Source organism: Dermacentor albipictus, chromosome 6 (assembly GCF_038994185.2).
Source record: "Dermacentor albipictus isolate Rhodes 1998 colony chromosome 6, USDA_Dalb.pri_finalv2, whole genome shotgun sequence".
In the NCBI taxonomy this organism is placed as follows: Eukaryota; Metazoa; Arthropoda; class Arachnida; order Ixodida; family Ixodidae; genus Dermacentor; species Dermacentor albipictus.
Genome location: NC_091826.1, coordinates 2,789,882 through 2,810,061, shown reverse-complemented (window position 1 = coordinate 2,810,061; position 20,180 = coordinate 2,789,882). Strand labels below are relative to the sequence as shown.

At 46.8% G+C, this 20,180-nt stretch overlaps 1 long non-coding RNA gene across 1 annotated transcript in view; it reads left to right on the top strand.

The window, feature by feature from the left end:
• The first annotated feature begins 11,029 nt into the window (after positions 1-11,029).
• The window catches only part of LOC135917039 (uncharacterized), a 78,088-nt gene continuing 68,937 nt past the window's right edge, over positions 11,030-20,180 (top strand). The window contains exon 1 of the long non-coding RNA XR_010569155.1: positions 11,030-11,447. This is a non-coding gene — a long non-coding RNA (uncharacterized lncRNA). The remainder of the gene's footprint in view (positions 11,448-20,180) is intronic.

The following is a 20,180-nucleotide window of genomic DNA, read 5'->3' as shown; positions in this document are numbered from 1 at the left end:
TGCCAGTAGCCACTTTTCAGATCGATGGAGGAGAAATACTTCGCATGCCTCAGACTGTCCAGAGAACCGTGACACGAGGCAACGGGTACACGTCTTTCTTTGTGACGTTGTTTAGCTTCCGGTAGTCAACACATAATTGAAGCGTGCCATCTTTCTTTTTAACAAGAACGACTGGCGATGACCAAGGACTGCATGAAGGCTGGATTACGCCGTCTTGAAGCATTTCTTTCACCTGCGTTTGAATCGCATGTCGTTCGGTCGGGGAAACACGATAAGGCTGTTGCCGTATGGGGGGCACGTCGTCATAGGTGATGATACGGTGTTTCGTAATCGATGTTTGACGTACCTTCGACGACCGTGCAAAGCAAGAGTGGAACTTAAGCAACAGCTCGCGCAGGGGTTGTCTGTTATCTTCAGGAAGCGTTGGACTAATGTCGACGTTGCGTAGAAGTGCTTCAGCAGTGCCGATTGCCTCGGAAACAAAACACTCAGTGCCATCGGCGATCTGGTCGGCGTAGGCGATGACAGTACCGGGACAAAGTTGCCGGTGTTCGTAGCTGAAGGTGGTGACAAGAACCTCACAGTGGCCATCGTGGATATCGACAAGGCTTCTTGCTACGCAAACACCATGAGAAAGCAGGAGAGAGCGATTGCTTTCTACGAGCGCTTCACCGTGTATGAGCTTGTCACATGCCACTTGAACCACGACACTTGCACGCGGTGGTAACGTGACAGCGTCATCGACGACACGAAGAGATGCTCGAGGGTGGATGGTGTTGGTCGTCGCTGTGGCGCTCTTTGTCGAGAAAGTGACGAGGCGTTGTCGAATGTTGATGATAGCGCCGTGCTCCCTGAGAAAGTCCATGCCGATGATTAGGTCTCGAGAACACTGAGGGAGAATGCTCAAACTGGCAACAAACGTAGAGCCGCGAATCTGTATTAGTGCCGTGCACATGCCGAGTGGTGTGACGATGTGCCCGCCAGCTGTACGAACTGGCGTTTGATTCCAAGGCGTGGTCACTTTCTTCAGAAGGGTGGCCAGTTTTTCGCTGATTATAGAATAATCCGCTGCAGTGTCCACTAAAGCAGTCAATTCACGATCGTCAAGCCGTACAGGAATGTCTAAAGAAATTCTTCCGTAATCAGTAGGTACTGTCGTCGTCGATGTATTGTCGGTCCGCGTACGCGTCAGTAGGCGTCCTTGAGCACCTCCAGACTGAGCGGCTTCGCCCCCAAAGGTCGTTGTGGTTAGTTTCCCGGCGTGGTCTGGGCGACCGACCCTGCACCACGCTTGAATACGTACGGCGAGTCGGAGAAAACCGCCGCGGCGAAGGGGAGCGTGACTGGTGTCGAGCTGATGAAGATCCGCGCTGCTGGGCAACGTATTCTTCAATTTCAGGAGGACGCTGGCCGAACCTAGGTCGCGGCGAGTTCGCTGAGAATCCGCGTAGTCCGAGCTCTCGATAGGAGCACTGTCGGTAGACATGCCCAGCTTTGCCACAGTGAAAGCAAAGGGGACGGCGATCAAGTGCCCGCCACACGTCTGATTTCCTCGGGGCCTGTCGATGGTCCTGGTAATACGAGGCAGCTTAGACGGGCACTAGCATGGCCGGGCGCGCGGCGCGAAGCGGGGGGGGAGGTGGGACAGGTTGCCTCAAGGCTTGCGAATATGACATATGTGGGCTGTCATTTCATAGCGGTCGATCTTCTGTGTTGAAGGGTGGTTCTCTTAGCGCATGCTGGACTTCGTCATGGAGAACGCTGGAAAAGGAGCTGAGCGTTGGCTGTGAAGGTACCGACAGTTTCTGGAGTTCTGAAAAATCCGTATCTTCACCGACGACTGCGTAATTTATCATACTATTAATAACACTTCGGATCAAGCTACCCTTCAAGACGACCTTGACCGGGTCAGTGAATGATGTGGCCTCTGGTTAATGACGCTGAATGCTCACAAATGCAAACTGCCCTCATTTCATCGCCAACACAGCCCCCCCTTTTTTTCCTATGCAGCTGCTAACTGACCTATACAAAACGTCCAGTCATTCAAGCATCTTGATATCACCCTCTGCAGTGACCTTTCTTGGCGAACACACATTATCGCAGTCATATCATCTGCCAACAGATCTCTAGAATTCATATAACGTCATCTTCGTCATGCGCCGCGTGAGACTGCTGGCATCATAGAGTTTCTCACTATATAACCTAGAGGGAAATCTGGTGCTGCTGCGCTGTGGTATCCATGGGAATGCCGGTATATTGTGGCTTCGGATTGGCATCGTTCTCGGAGAGCCAGGACACCATGAAGACGCGTCTGGCAAGCCCCGTTCCGTCTGTCACAGTGATTCATTTTCTACTAATACAGCACGTAAAAAGCTGTTTTAACTTTATTATTACACAAGAACATGTTTTGTTTAACTATGAGAACTTGCTATTGCATGCACAATTATATGAAATGTAAAAATTATGAGCGCGCCGCTAAAGTTGGGGCACAGAGGAGAAGGTTCGCGCTCGCTTTGAAACAGTTTGTCATCTGTTTTTGCTTTTCTTCGCTTGGTCATGCAATGTAGGTCAGTAAAGATGTAATACGCGTGAATGGAAACATTTTATGAAGATTTCACTTTCAGAACGCGTTACTTGTGTAGCCATATCCACGTTTTAGATGAAGCCTCTTACAACAACAACCAACAGAAGCCTCGCAGACACATATACCGTCATTCCCATGACGGCACGGCGCCCCTCAAGGAACTCGCATAGATGGTGGCGTCAGATTTACCTCAAGGTGTTATAGTGAGAAACTCCATGACTGGCATACAAAACCCTCAACAGACCTAAACTTGAGTATGCTTGTCCGATCTGGAACCCGCACCAAATATACCTAAAAATGCAATAGAGTCTATTCGAAATTGCGCCATTCGCTTTGTCGATCCTTCATATTCGTGTAACACCAGCGTTTCCTCCTGGAAGACAAACTCCGATCTCGAAAGCCTCGAAGCTCGCCGCTGCATCGCCAGCCTCTGTTTGCTCTGCAAGTTTTACTAAATCAAACACCTTACATTTACTCACCCGGCCGGCATATCTCATCGCACTGCACATTCGTCTCACATTGCCCGGCCTCTTTCTCGAACTGCGACTTTTTTTTTCAGTTTCCTTTTCTCCACGCACGGTTGTGGCGGTGCATGAAAGCATGGTGCATGAAAGCCAGGCGGTGCATGAAAGCCCAAAGAAAATTTCAGGGGGGGTGGTCTTAAGCCTCAAAAGCCCCCCTCCCCCCCCCCACCTGGCTACGCCCCTGGCTGTAACCGCTTATATTATGAGGCAGTGACTTTTATGTATTTGTTGAATATATTAACCCACCCCTTACGTAATACCTCCCAGGAGGTCTTTAAGGTGGATAACGTGAAGTAATAGCAGCCTCATCGAGCACTTTAGATCAAGGGTTAGAATTGTGTTATCTGCCATAGGCAATCCTTAAAATATTTGATGCAGGTAAAAGAACGCGCTCTATGGTGTGAAAGCGTTGTTTTTCACTAACCCATCAAGCTATTCTGTCCTTTGGATGTGATAGCTCTAATAGGCGGGTCAACGCCTGGATATTTATGAACCTGTTGAAGTGAAGGTTGAAGCCTTCCAGGGGGTATTCTTTAAGAGTCCACTAGGTAGACACTTAGATAATACCTCCCAGGTAGCGTCTGCAATATCGCAGGGTCATCATCTGTTAGGTCATCATTACTTAGTAGCGTCACGCTGATAGAGAATGGCACCTGCTCCGTCATAACTTGCGTCGGTATATCATAGCGCAGCTTGAAGTCGGGGAGTATTAATACAGTGTCTCATAGAGTGATCCCGAAAAGATAGCTGTAGCTGTTCTCACGTTCTTCCGATTGCCTAAAGGGCGCACCTTTTTGAGTCAGCGTGATTAGACATTTCGTCTTCCTTGCAAAATACCTTATGAATACACGAAAAAGGCTCGCCTGTCCCAAAACATTCGGAGGAAAAGAACATTGTGTGGTTTCACCAGATCCTTGATTCGCTGAACAGTCTTCTTTGGTGCGCTTTGTTTTACCTGCAAATACCATTCAAAAAGACCACTTTACTGCCAAAAAACTCGCTTTTCGTAATGTTAACTTTACATGTTGCGATGCACAGTGCCCCGATTACTATACACAAATGTTCATCGAAGCGACCCTACCAGGTCTCGGGCACACAATAACCACCAGATGAATAAACTGCTGCATGAACATGCAGCCGACCTGCCGACCATGTTCAGCAACCTGGCCTCCAAACATATGCCCCCTCCTACGCAAATACCCATGCCCGACTATGCTGGTGAACCCAATTAGGAGCTTTGCAGTCCCATCACAGAAGCGGAGGTTCGACATGCCCTCAACCAAGTGCAAACCACCACGGCACCAGGCTCAGACTCTGTGACCAATAAAACGCTTCGCAACCTCTATGAGCCATCCATACGCAAACTGAGTATTACAACCACTGTCTCGAAGAGGGCGAGATACCCCAACAATGGAAAGCAGTCAAAATGATCTTCATTCCAAAGCCGAATAAGCCAATTCACATTGATAACTTCCGTCCAATTTATCTCACTTCATGCATAGGGAGGATCTTGGAGCACGTAATCCACCTACGCCTCTCCAAATACATCGAACATAATCACTTGTTCCCTTCGGAAATGACTGGCTTTCGCAAATTTCTTTCTTGTCAGGATGTCATGTTAAGGCTCAAAGAAGACATTATCGAACCGAGCGACGCACGTGACACACAAGCGTTGCTCGGCCTCGACCTCAAGGGCACCTTCAACAACGTGTCCCACTTGGCCATGCTACGCGAGCTTAGCAGCATAAACTGCGGGGAGCGAATCTGTCGCTATATACGCAGTTTCCTCACGAAGCGCACTGCGACGCTACAATTAGGCAGCGAACAATCTGGCCAAATAAGTTTAGGAAGCACTGGCACGCCCCAAGGGGCAGTACTTTCCCCCCTCCTCTTCAATTTGGCTATGCGACCTTTAGCTTTCACTCTCAAGAATATTCCTGACCTCCGATTCACACTGTACGCGGATGATATTACGCTGTGGATGACTGGAGGTTCTGACGGGCACATCCAAGACACCCTCCAAGCAGCAATTGATCAGGTCGAACAAGTAGGTCACGAGTTTAATCTCAGGTGCTCCCCCACCAAATCACAGCTTCTCCTTCTGCGCTCCACGAGACGCTTCAGAACTTCACCCCTGAATATCCAACTCACGAATCAAGGGCACCCAATACCCCAAGCAGACAGGACTAGGGTCCTAGGATTGCACCTCCAATGTAACCGAACAAATCAGCATACCTTGCAAGCACTACAAACAACCGTAGATAATACGCTCCGCCTGATAGGGAGGATTTCCAACAAACACGGAGGGCTTCGAGAGAAGGAGCTAATTCAGGCAATCAAGGCTTTTGTCTTAAGCAAAACCGCCTTCGCACTACCGTATCTCTCACTCTCTAGGCAGGAAGAGGATACTGTGAACTGCTTCATCCGCAAGATACATAAAGTCGCTCTTGGTGTTCCAATTAGAGCATCCACACAAAGGGTGATGGCCACAGCCACACTAAGTACCCTTCAAGAATTAACCGGAGCCCATCTATCATTGCAATACCATAGACTCACCACCACTGAAGCTGGGCCTGAGATCCTGAGACAACTTCATCATGCTCCACCATCCAACGAGAGCAAGCGACATCAGCTTCCTCCGAACATACACGGCCAATACCCCACTCAGCCCCTACACAGAAACATATGCACCCCGAATTTCACGTCAAACGCCGCAAACTTCGAGCCAAGGCGCTACAACGCAGCTATGAACAGGCTGAAGGAGCCTACTAAGTAGACGCTGCAGCCTACACCCCTAAACATCGTTATACTCTAGCGGTTGTAGACAACTAGGGTGACACTGTTTGTTCAGCATCAGTCAAGACCACCTCGGCGGGCGACGCGGAAGAGGCCGCCATTGCACTCGCATCGGGGCTACCCGATTGCGACGTCATCATTTGTGACTCAAAGACTGCTATCCGGAACTTCAGTAACGGCTACATTAACAACCTCGCGCACTCTCTACTTGTAGCTCACCCACCAGAAAACGACATCGCTCTCGTATGGACTCCAGCACATCAACGACTCCACGGCAACGAAATCGCTCATGCCGCTGCTCGAGGATTCACGGACCGAGTGGCCACAAATATGGGCCTAACTCAAGAACCCCATGACTCCCAACAACACACCAATAAAGACACACTCGTCACATTCCATGAAATTTGCACGCATTACAGACACCAACGCCTTATGTATCCACCTCTGTGCCTAGAACGCGCCAGAGAGAAGTACTGTGGCGACAACTACAGATTAGCACTTTTCTTACCCCGCGCACTTTGCACTTATTCTTTCCCGCCACATACCCAACACCGAAGTGTCGCTTTTGCCCTGTCCCGATAGCAGACCTCTCCCATATCATGTGGAAATGCCCCATCAAAACTCCCCCCCGCACGCTCAAATCATTAATTAGTAGCGAGGAGCTGTGGGAGACTGCCCTGCGCAGCTCCGATCCCACCCTACAGGACCGAGTCCTGAGGCGGGCTGAGGAGGTAGCGGAGGCCTACCACGACTGGTAGACGGACTTCTAGCCACATAATGTGGTGACGGACGCCTGCTGGGACTGGAGTACTTAGACCTCCCTCTGTACCCCCCCCCCCCCGGCTCCTCCCTTTTTTAAAAGGGGAATAAAGTTCCTTCATTCATTCATTCCTTGTGGATATGAGGTGCGCGAATAGCACTTTTCGAGAGCGAATCGAATACTTTTCGAATAGATTTCGAATAATGAACAGCCGTTCTTACCATTAGCAGAAAATGAAAGCGTTGTTTATTAAAAGCATAAATGGAGCATTAGGATAAACTGAGTAGTTTATTCGCCTAGGTTAGACTCATACATAAATGCAAATGGCCATGGTTTAACCGGATAATTCTGACTTTCTGAGTGACTTTGCCGGCCCTGCTGCGAAACTTCCGGCATTTTCTGCCAAGTATGCTTGCCGCACGGATGAATTTGTATTAATCACTTTTGCTGCAATATTGCGCTTTATCGCGCACTTTAGGCAATTTTAAATATTCCAAGACTATTCGAAAACAATTGCTATTTATAGATTGGAATTATTCAATTCCAAGACCGAATCGAATATGGCATATTATACGATTTGTTATTGCAAAATTTCCAATATTTTCAAATTTCCAATATTCCAATTCCAATATTCCTATTTCCAAATTGGCCTCGTCTATCGAGTAGACAATGATGTCATTCATACAGAACGGCAAAATATTCTAAACATTTGCTTACTACAGTTGTATCGTTCGTCAGTTTTTAAACCATGATGTGGAACTGTTCCAGCAAAATGGTAGCCAATTAAGTAATTCTTTATTTCTTGCTAATTCGAATGAGCGTAGGCTGATACTTAAAGGGGCCCTGAACCACCTCTCGGGCTTGGCCAAATACCATAGTCCGCGGGTAGCACACGCTGTTGTGAACATCTCAGAAAAGTTCTGCTGTCGTACGCGGTCCGTGGAGCTCGCAAAGGGAGCGCGAAGTCACCTTTCTCTCAAACGCTCTCGTTTCAAAAACCCTATGATCTTCGATCTTTTCTGTGTGCTCTATTTCGTCATAAAGCACACTCCAATACGCGGCTGCTATTGGTCGCTGCGCTCGGCTACACCGCGGCCGCCGCGAGGTGCCGCCACGAGTCCAGTAATTAAGCGCACTGCGGCTCTCTGAGGACAGTCGCGTTTGGCTTACGTTTATCTCGGCATAGGCACCAAATCGGAAATTTGAACTGCGCGCCACGGTGACGTCTCCGCCGTAGCCTTCGCAGTGCAAGGCACTGGAGGAGGAAGGGGAGCACAGCTGATGCCATGTTTGATTGCCGATAACTCCGCTTCTGATGAACGCATTGAAGTACTTTTTGCGGCAAAGTGGTTATGGAATAGCCTATCTTCACTTCAAATGTCTCTCTCCACTTCGATAAAAAGTGGTTCGGGCCCTATTAAGGCTTAAAGGCTGACATAGGTATTAAGCCCCCGTTAACGATAAGTTCGACAGCACCGTGCATACATGTGTACAATTTCTGAAAGTGCAACAGCGTTCATTACTGTGAAGAAAGCCGCTAAGAATGTATGTTATTATATTCAGATGGCATCAGATTTATACAAAATACAGCAACAGCCTGCGTACAACAAAACATACATCCTAATTGTGTGCAAAATGTAAGCAAGAAAAGCTAGTGATAATAGAAGAGCACGCACGTATGTTATGCGTTAATGCAGAAATACGAAATTATATCATAAAATCCTGAAAGGACAATATCAGTTACCCACATGGCGCAAACGCATTCCTTTTGCGTTCTGTAAGCTCACTTGTTCAATTTTACCATATATTGACACGTGTACTTGTTTGTCGTTATCGGGCGACACGTTTCACCGCCTAACAAATGTTATCGCACAGCACAGTACGTGCCTGCATGTATCGGAAGTTTTTGGAGTGTTATCGATGCTTCCATCCGCTGTCTGTGACCGAGCCTTGTGTAATCGGATTGCATGTGTGCGCGACGCGAATAATGTAGAACTTTGTGGAAGGCACGCGGGTCCAAGCGATTACTCTGGAACATTCGACGACTGATGTATAAAAGCCGACGCGCTTGACCCGCTGATAAGATTTTGACGATCGCCGACTGTGTTCGCCATTGTCGCCGTTCTTTAAGTGTAGCCTGTTTCTGTGGGCACAGGTTCGCCCAATAAAAGTTAGTTTCGTCTTTCACAGTATTTCTAGTGTGTTCTTTATACGTCACTACCGCGTGACATATGGTGGAGGTGGGGGGTAGTGACGTATAAAGAACGCAGTAAAAATACTGTGAAAGACGAAGCTAACTTTTATTGGGTGCACCTGTGCCCACAAAAACAGGCTACCCTGAAAGAACGGCGGCAACGGCGAACACAGTCGGCGATCGATGATGAAAGCGATCTGGTAGAGACCGCCTTCATCCCGCCAGACGGCCTCTATGAGATCAAGGTCATGCCGTTCGGACTGTGTTCGGCGCTTGCAACGTTCCAGCGCGTCATGCACACGGTGTTAGCAGGACTTAGCAGGATTGAAGTGGCAGATCTGTCTTGTTTACTTGGATGACGTCGTCGTCTTCGCCGGAAATTTCGACGATCACCTTTGGCGGCTTGCGACAGTACTAGAGGCCATCAAGTCATCAGGGCTCACTCTGAAGCCAGAGAAGTACCGCTTCGCTTACGATGAGTTCCTCGGCCACGTCGTCAGCAAGTTCGGACTACGCCCCGACCCACAGAAGACTGCTGCCATAGGAAAGTTCCCACAGCCCATCGACAAGAAGGCAGTGCCTCAATTCCTTGGCATGTGTGCCTACTACAGGCGATTTCTCAAAGACTTTTCACGCACTGCTGAGCCGCTGACCCATCTAACAAAGTGTGATGTCGAGTTCAAGTGGGAAATGCCACAGGCCGACGCACTTGAAGAACTCAAACGACGCATGCAGTCGCCCCCAGTACTTGCACACTTCGACGAGGACGCCGATACTGAAATCCACACTGACGCCAGTAGCGCAGGCCTTGGTGCCGTCCTAATCCAGAGAAAAGACGCACTTGAACGCGTGATAGCTTACGCTAGCCGGTCGTTGTGAAAAGCGGAAGGCAATTATTCTACAACCGAAAAGAAATGCCTCGGAATCGTTTGGGCTACAGCGAAATTTCGCCCTTACCTATATGGCAGGCAATTCAAAGTCGTCAGCGATCATCAGGCCTTGTGTTGGCTAGCGAATTTAAAGGACCCTTCAGGACGGCTGGCGCGGTGGAGCCTAAGACTGCAAGAGCGTGATGTCATTGTAACTACAAGTCCGGACGAAAACACTCTGATGCCGATTGCCTATCACGCACCCCATTGACTTGTCGCCGCAAGATGACGAGGATGAGGGCGCCTTCTTTGGCATAATAAGCGCGGAAGACTTCGCTGAACAGCAACGAGCAAACCCGGAGCTGAAAAGCCTCGTCGAGTATTTGGAAGGGCACACCGACGTTGTGCCTAGGGCACTTAGGCGAGAATTGTCTTTGTTCTCGCTTCAAAACAACCCAGTGGTAAAGAAGAACTGACCAGTCCGCGCCAACTACCTTCTTGTTGTTCCCTCAGGGCTGCGTCTACAAGTATGGCATGCCCTACATGACGATCCGACCGCTGGATACCTCGGATTCTCCCGGACGCTATCGAGGATACAGGAAAGGTATTATTGGTCGCGCCGAACTGCCAACGTCGCCCGTTATGTAAGAACAAGCCGAGACTGTCAGCGACGCAAGACACAGCCGACAAGGCCAGCGGGATTAATACAGCCAATCGAGCCTCCTTGCCGACCATTTCAGCAGATTGGTATGGGCTTCTGGGACCCTTTCCGACGTCAACAACCGGAAATAAGTTGATCGTCGTGGCGACGGACTACCTCACCCGCTTCGCTGAAACGAAAGCACTGCCGAAAGGTAGCGCAGCCGAAGTGGCGAAATTCTTTGTCGACAACATTCTGCTGTGACATGGCACCCCAGAAGTCCTCATCACCGACAGAGGAACGGTCTTTACAGCGGAGCTCTCTCAAGTCTTTCTGCCGTGCAGTGAGACAAGGCACAGGAGGACAACTGGCTACGACCCACAGACGAATGGTGTTACGGAGCGCCTGAATAAGACCCTCGCCGACATGCTAGTACTGTAAAAAGAATCGCCTACGCCGACCGAGCGGGATTTGCAGCCCAAAGCTTCGAGCAAACACTGTGTGCTGTTTTTCTAGGCTCCGACTGCCCTGAGGGTGCGCAGCACTGGGTTTAACGGCGTCGTCTGAATTGTCTTGGTTCCTGCGGATTGCCGTTAAACGCGACACGTGCCCTGCTACCTCGTGCCGTCTTTCGAAATCGCCATCTCATCCGGCACAATCAGCAGTTCATCGGTCCTGTTACTGCTCGTCGCCTGCAGCACCCTCTAGTCGGCTGTTCTGTAAAAAGGATCGCCTAAGCCGACCGAGGGGGATTTGCAGCCCAAAGCTTCGAGCAAACACTGTGTGCTGTTTTTCTAGGCTCCGACTGCCCTGAGGGTGCGCAGCACTGGGTTTAACGGCGTCGTCTGAATCGTCTTGGTTCCTGCGGATTGCCGTTAAACGCGACACGTGCCCTGCTACCTAGTGCCGTCTTTTGAAATCGCCATCTCATCCGGCACAATCAGCAGTTCACCGGTCCTGTTACTGCTCGTCGCCTGCAGCACCCTCTAGTCGGCTGTTCTGTAAAAAGGGTAGCCTACGCCGACCGAGCGGGATTTGCAGCCCAAAGCTTCGAGCAAACACTGTGTGCTGTTTTTATAGGTGAGTGTATAGCAATGTGCCTCTTTAAGGCCTTTTGAATCGCTAGCTGGCTGCAATTCGCCATTGTTTCCACTGTCATTGACTGACTAGTTATGGGTATTGATTTGTGCACTTACGGCGCCCGCATTGGCTGTTTCGTTCAACCGAGAAGAATTGCGGAGCCATGCAGCCTTGTGTGGCTCCGGTCGTGTTCCTTTGGTAGGCGCTACTTCGTGGGTGGACGCCTACTATTTTTACTTTTTTCTCTTCATTTAATGATCTGTGCGGGAGATGTTGAGGTTAATCCGGGTCCGGATAAGGTTGACCAACTTGTGACGTTAGTGAAGGAACTTACAGTGTCAAAGAAGCGATTTCACAAGGAAGTGACAAATAAACTTAAAGATATCCACACTGCTGGCACAGATGCCAGAAGACGACTCTCGAAAATTGAAGAACGACTTGAAACTGTTGACGACTTGAGTGAAAGCGTTACGGCTGGCGGTTCTGTTCAAGAATCTAAAGTGCAGTTGAAGAACATAGAGCAGAAGCAGATTCAACAAGCAAACATCGTTGTGGATGACCTGAATAATCGAATGAGGCGAAATAAACTCGTATTCATGGGTATTCCCGAACAAACTGCTGAAAAGTAGAGCGATACGGAAAAGCTTACTTCTGATTTTGTCACGGCAAACCTGGGTATCGAAGCAGGTGAAATAGAGCGAGCCCATCGAGTCGGTCAACGTAAACCCGATCGCACTCGGCCCATGGTGGTTAAATTTCTGAACTTCAAAGACAAAAGCAATATCTTGAAAAACTCTTTCAAACTAAAAGACCTCGCAACGCCTCGAGTCTGGATCGAGGAAGATTTTTCACCGCGAATGCAACTAATCGGAAAAACGCTCCGTGATTTCGCACGCGCGAAGCGCCAGCAGAACGAAAAATATAAACTGCAGTTTGATAAGCTTATAATGGGCAAGGGAACTTTCACAGTCGACCCTTCAAGCAATGAAGTGGTCGCCATCCCTAGACGCGAGGCTCCCGCGAATGGCAATAGACGTTTCAATGCCGATAACAAAAAACAGGATCACCTTTGTGCTTTTGTCGAGTCCTGCTCAGCTGATATAATACTGGGAACAGAGACATGGCTGTCTTGCGATGTGTCCGACAATGAATTATCTCTTTCTAAAAACTTTATTCTGTTTCGAAAAGACAGGGTAGTAACACGACGGGGTGGTGTTATAATTGCAGAAAAAAGAATTCCAAGCACGCCTACTTGACAAGGGTTCCTGTAGTGAAATTTTGTGGATCTTGCTTCAGATCTCACGTGTAACTTGAGCCGTTGGTGTTTGTCACCGTCCTCCAGACTCATTAGACACGTTCATTAAATGCCTTGACGAATCGCTAAGCATTGTACGTAAATTTCCCGACTCACCTATTATTCTTGCTGGTGACTTTAACCACCCTGGAAATAACTTACGGACGGTTACAGCTAAAGGTGGCCCAAGGAAAGCAGAATGTAAGGATTTTCTTGACATCATTTCTTGTTACGGATTAAGCCAAATAGTTTCCTTAGCAACACGGGGGGGATGCTATCTTGGATCTTGTGCTGACCACTGAATCTGTCAACGTGTCTGTTCATGTGTTAGATTGCATTAGGGACCACAACGTCCTTCACTGTGAATACGATATAAAGCGCAATACAAGTGTACAGGAAAAAAACAACCATTTATGATTATGCGCGAGCAAATGTTGAAATGATCACCAGTGAGCTCTCTGCTTTTTGTGTAGAATTCTTGAGCGGTATGCATTATCATGATAGCAATGATAACTGGATGATTGTTTGTAACAAGCTGACTGAAGTTAAAGAAAAGTACATACCAAAAATACAAATAACTCTGCCTACTGGAAGTGCGTGGTTCACCTCTCACGTAAGGCGCTGTATTAATAAAAAAAAGCACGCTTATTCAAAAGCTAATATTTCGACATCTGATGATGCCTGGAAGTGTTGTCGGGAACAATCCAAGTTATGCAAAACCGAAATTGAAGCATCCAAAGACAAATTTTTCAACCATGATATTTCCAACATGTTAGCCCACAACACAAAAAATTCTGGGAAGTAATAAACCCCGAACCATCATCATCAGGCTTCATTTCCATAAAGAAAGACAATGAATTCTTCCATCATCGGAAGTCGCTACTGCATTAAATTATTTCTTCTGTTTTTACAAGTGAACTTCCCGTCCCCGCTAACATTGAACTCGGTTCTGTTACCTCTATTATGAGTAATATCATAATCACCCAAAAGGGCATTGAATCTGATATATTGATCGTCTTTCTAACAGCTCGGCTCCCGGTCCAGACGGAATCGGCCCAAAACTACGAAAAATGACTAAACCAGTGATATATCGCATTTTCGCCGCTCTTTTTCAACAATCTATTGATTCAGGATGTGTTCCTGACGAATGGGAAATAGCTAAAATAATTCCAATCTTTATAAGTCCGGTTAGCCGTCATCTCTCTCTTACTACAGACCTATTTCACTGACCAGTATTCCATGTAAACTATTAGAACACATTATATTATCAGCAATTATGAAATACCTAACCGATCACAATCTCCTCTTCATTAACCAACACGGGTTCCAACGGGGTCACTCATGTGAGACGCAGTTATTCGAGCTAGTCTCTGACCTGCATCAAGCTATTAACGACTCCTCACAAATAGACTCCATATTTATTGATTTTGCGATGGCTTTTGATGAGGTAGCTCATAACCGTTTATTATTGAAACTTCGCCATGTTAATATACATAGTAGGATTACGAACTGGATTAGTAACTTTTTATCTAACCGGTGCCAATTTGTAACTACTAATGAATTTTCTTCTCCGCGATCCCTAATTAAATCCGCAGTGCCGCAGGGATCTGTATTGGGACCAATTTTATACCTGCTATACGTCAACGACATCAGCAATAATATTAAATCTACAATAAGACTATTTGCAGATAATTGCGTAATTTATAGACGAAGCATTAACTCTTTCGACACTGACATTTTGCAATCTGACCTTGCAAAAATTACCGACTGGTGTAAACAGTGGCAAATGCAAATAAATGTTTCAAAAACTAAGACTATAGCTTCCACTAGATCTAGTCACCCTAAGGTTACCCGTTACGTGATGAACGACATTACTATTGAAGTTGAAGTTTATTCATATGCAAAACATAGGTACATAACTGTAATATACAGACGAGGGTCCCAAAGTAATGATACTGAAAATGGAACCCTCGGTTAGTAAATACAACAGAATTGTAAAATTGTTGGCAGCATAACAGTGGATAGCATAATAATATATTAGTTGCAAGAAAAGCAAATGATAACGAAAGAACATGCGCAAACTATAAAATATTAGGCAATTAATTTATCTTTAAACGTTTCATGGAATCATCACATTACTAGCAGCGCGTGTAAAACCCTTGGCTACATTAGGCGTAACCTTTACTCGGCAAACAAGTCCACTAAATATACGACGCTAGTTCGTTCGAAAATGGAGTACGTGTCTTTTATTTCGAATGCGCATCAATCGTACCTCATAAACAAGCTCGAGTCGGTCCAAAACAATGCAGCCCGCTTCATCACGAAAAATTACTCACGAACTTCTAGCATCACCAACATAAAGATATCTCTAAATCTCTCCTCGCTAGAAAATCGAAGGCTGATAGCACTTCTTTCCCATTTTTACAAACTGCATCACTGCGGGTCGTCTTTCAGCGCATGCCACATCCGGTCCTTCCTCTAAAGCGCAGCCCGTTCTTGCGCACACTCACTTCTTGAGACACTCGCCCCTCTTTCTCGCGATATATCATTGCAATATGTTGCCAAATGAAATCGTGTCAGCTCGATGATTTCCTAGCAAAACTAAAGCAGTATTTTAACGTACTAACATAGTATTGGCTTGTTCATTTGTTATAGGCATCACTGTGTTGTGGCGCGCCTTTTTCTTTTTCTTCTTTTTTTACTCTTATTTTACTTTTTTACCTCATCATATTTTGATGTTCCTTGCGCAAATGGTTTTGTTCTAGGTTAGCGCAGAGTCACTTCTACTGCATAAAATTTTTTGTGCTTGTTATTTTTATTGTTTCATGCAGTATCTGCTGGTATGTGTACGTTTTTAATAAGTATTTTTCCTTGTATGAAGTGACCAAGTTACGTTGATATTGTGTAACACCAATTTTAAATCTATATGTATCTTCAGCGTTTAGAACGTGTCGTCGTATTGCTCTTACTGGTTTCTTTGTGTTTGTTTTCCTGTTTTTCCGCTTGTGTTCTTTTTATTGTAGCATGCATTATCTGTTTAAATGCGGATACTGTATCTATCACTAATTCCTTGTAACACCCCTATGTAATGCTCGCATGGGCCTTTAGGGTAGTTGAGTAAAACAAAAACAAAATGTACGTCGAACACAAGACCTGGGATGCCGTCCTGCCATACGTAACATTCGCTTACAACACGGCGGTGCAAGAAAGAACACAGATCGCGCCGTTTAAGCTGGATTACGGCAGGAACCCGACGACGACTCTCGATGCCATGCTGCCGCACGTCAGTGACGAAGAGAATGCTGACGTCGCTACCTATCTCCAGCGCGCAGAAGAAGCCCGACAGCTCGCCCGCCTACGCATCAAGAACCAGCAGCGCACCGATAGCCGACACTACAACCTCCGACGACACTTCGTCGAGTACCAGCCCGGCGAACGTGTTTGAGTTTGGACGCCCATACGCTGACGAGGACTGAGCGAGAAATTATTGCGACGCTATTTCGGACCCTACAAGGTCATTCGACGTATTCGCGCACTGGACTATGAGGTCGTGCCAGACGGCATTTCGTGTTTATAGCGGTGCCGCGCACGATCTGAAGTGGTCCACGTGGTGCGTCTTAATCTATTTTACGGACGCTGACGAACTTCCTTCTCTTTCTCTTTCCTACGGGTGTTTTTCTTTATTTCGTTTGCAGCATCGGGTCAATGCTTTTTAAGAGGGGCTATTGACAATTGTACTTGTTTGTCTTTATCGGGCGATACGTTTCACCGCCTAACAAATGTTATCGCACAGCGCAGGACGCGCCTGCAAGTATCAGGAGTTTCCGGAATGCTATTGATGTTTCCATCCGCTGTCTCTGACCGAACCTTGTGAAATCTGATCGCGTGTGTGCGCGACGCGAATAATGTAGAACTTTGTGGAAGGCACGCGGGTCCAAGCGATTGCTCTGGAACATTCGACGACTGATGTATAAAAGCCGACGCGCTTGACCCGCTGGTAAGATTGTGACGATCGCCGACTGTGTTCGCTGCCATCGCCGTTCTTTAAGTGGTGCCTGTTCTTGTGGGCACAGGTTCGCCCAATAAAAGTTAGTTTCGTCTTTCACAGTATTTATACTGTGTTCTTTATACGTCACTACCACGTGACAATATGCTTTCTATATAATCAATCGCTTATTTATTTTTTATGTCCTTAAAGGAGTGCTTAGGATGTTAAGTTTTCTGCAACTGATAGCCAAATGTGTTCTTCGTGTAACTGGTCATAATTTTGTTAGTGTGCTGTGCACCAGAAAGTATCCGGAGAGGTTGTGACGTTCACCACTTTTGTGCCCTTGGGTTTCTTCCAGAATAATTTTGGCACAGTATATCCTGTCCGCACGCAGCGTGTCGTATATTCAGAATAGCGGCGCTTTTTGTAGATATGAAGAACAGGCATAGCAATTCTCATATAAGCGAAGAATTATTTTTTCTTTTTTGTAAGGTAATCAATTGCGTGCAGTTTGTTCTGGTCTGAAAAATGCCGTAACTTTCTTAGCGTCTTTTTTAAGTGGCACTTGAGAACCTTTTGCACATGTCAATTTGTGAATACCATTCATATCATCCAGTCGCGTCAACTATGCCATCTATTCGATGCGTCAGACATGTGCAAAAAAGATCAGTCTGTCATCCCGTAATCAGTGCACAGTCGGGCTGATTCCTTCGGCTCAATTGGGGAAGCGAAATATGTTGATGGTCAGGCGTAATGAAGAGTTGACTGTTGGGCTAGTTGGTCGTCCATACTTGAAGTAGGAACTTAGTGCGAATAAAACCACGGAAGTCACTACTTCAAATCAGGCCTAATGATACCTGCCTCTAACAAAGTTCTTGCCGCATTTTCTTTTCACGATTGCAAGGTTTTCTTAAGGACGGTGCTGTCACCCGGCTGAAACAGCCTCTCGTGGCTTGTGACCCATGCATCTGGGAACATGAGAGATACATTCTCTGTGCACGATGGCTTTTGCTTGTCGGGCGTTGTTGTTATGGTCGAATATTACCTATTTCGTTTAGGTTATCCAACGGGAACCTCGGCATTCCAGAGAATGTTCTTTTTTTTTATGCTCTTCACATCGGACTGCGATAACAACAAAAAAGGCCAAGTTGATACTCAAGTTCTGCTGTCGTCCAGCCCTCCCGAGATGAACCACTTTTGCTGCACATAGGCTCCTGAGAAACGACGCTGGTGGTGACTACTATAACTTCGCTTACTAAGCTCACAGATGTACCGGTTTTGATGAAGGCTGATATGTCTACGAGCATTGTCAGAGCACCCGATCAACCAAAAAGAAGCACAGCCTTCCGCGAGCTTTTGTAGAACCTTTGAACAGCATTGATGGGAGTGACAAGCTTCGCGTGTGTTTGTCGCTTGGAGTGCCTTGTCGCCTTTGTTGTCACATCGAAATCTGAAGGCGTAACGCACGCCAGTGATTGAAGCGACTGGTTCTCTGTGCTTGACGAGAGCTCTCCTTCTGCGCTCAATCAGACGAGTGACGTGAGCGCATGTCCCACGTAAACACTGAGTATTCTCTGCCGACTCGTGCTCGCCGTATACCGCGTGTGAATTATAACGATAACAGGTAATTCGGGAAATATTCGGCTCGGCTATGCAAATTAAATTCCAGTTTTTGAGAACATAGTAACTGATGTCCATCACTTTCTTTTTGTAGAACATGGGACTATTGCAAGGTTTCCCAGGGTTTATTTTTGAATCCTTTAGAGAAAGCATATTTAGCGCTAGCAAACAAGGACGGAAGGGAGACGACACCACAATGCGCATTGTGGTGTCGCCTCCCTTCCATCCTTGTTTGCTAGCGCTAAATATGCTTTCAGTTTACCAACACGCCCAACAAATGGCAATGCTGAACTTTAGAGAAAGTTTAACTTATTCGAGGATTCCTTCCTTGTGCGATTTTTATGCGATTCTTATATTCTGTAGTTCTGTTTGCAATTCATCAGTCGGCCATCGGTTCCCGTTCATAAATAACAAGCCGGATATGTACACTGAAGGAACTGGCTTCAAATATGTCTGGCTTTCCGAAAGCTTTCTCTGTTTCTTCCAGCTCTTAATACCGCAACAAGATCTACCAGTCGCTGCTGTTGTTTCATCTGGAACTTTTCAAATTCGTAACACTTGAAATATACCTGGTGATGTCAATGCTGGTCGCGTATCACGGGCAGAGATAGGTTCTCTAAAACAAGTTCCGGGCTCTTCTAGTTAAATACTGGCAGGACCGCGCCTTTGCTGACGGGTTCGTCGGTCAAGTCGACTGGGCGCGAACGCTTTTGACTCGGGAGACGATGGTGGATTCCGCTTGCCGCTGACATAGGGGCGCTGATAATGCGCGCTTAGAATAACTGTATACGAGGCTCCTATTGCCCCATTGTGAAGAAAGATTCCGCGTGGAAGGCGAAACGTCTTTTCTTAAAGTTTTTTTTGGTCGGTGTACGTCTATCTTTTTTTTTTTGTCACGAGTCTCCTACATGCGGGGTGATCAGTTTTACGGAATCGTTAAATATCACCGGCGCCCAGATAGCGCCATTGTTTTTCTTGAGCTGGATTATTCGAAGAGACGGACATTGCTAGCACGAGAAATCGAGACATATTCAACGAATTAAAAAACATTTATTATTTAGCTTTTTAATTGCTTACATTACGGCACATATTGAAATTTACAAGTTGTAGCCGGTGAGTTTCCAAGACGTATCAACTTGAAATGAATTTCCAAGATTACACCAGTTTTCACTTATTTGCCAAAGTATGGGACGAAATTTATTTACGTTCCAGTTACTTCTTTGCCTAAAAGAGCGTCTTGGTAAAAAATAAGTAGAACCACAGTGCATTTTTGCGGCGAGTTTGATGGTGATATCTCCAACCAGGAGGCATTCCGGACATTACTTTTATTTGGATTCACCTTGCAAATGCAACGACTACGATTAGTAAATTGTTATATGTGCCGTAACGTGAATAATTAAGTTACATTTTTTTTTGCAAGAAATGTCCGCCGCTCTGAATAATCCAACTCAAGGGCTACAACTACGTTATCTGCACACAGGCGATCTTTGAAGGTTACGTGAAATTCAGAAACGGTGACCGTGCGGCGCCTGAGTACGGTTGCGTGCGTTCCCGTGTTGTGGGAATTGCACACGCCGCACAGCGCAATAGGAATTTCATTCTTCTTGGCGTCTATGCGTACGGCGTCAAGTAACGCGATTTACCGAGCACCCCACTTCTTCCTATACAGAGCAGCTTACAAAACAGCCCGCCAGAAGCATTCACATCTGTTCGATCTCCTCCCGACCGGCGTACGCGGGAGACGCGTCGTCGTTGGGGTCCGTACACGCTGAAACGTGGCTGTCGAGGTGGCGGTGTTACTTTCGGCACTGTGCTGCTGCAGCCTTTCTTG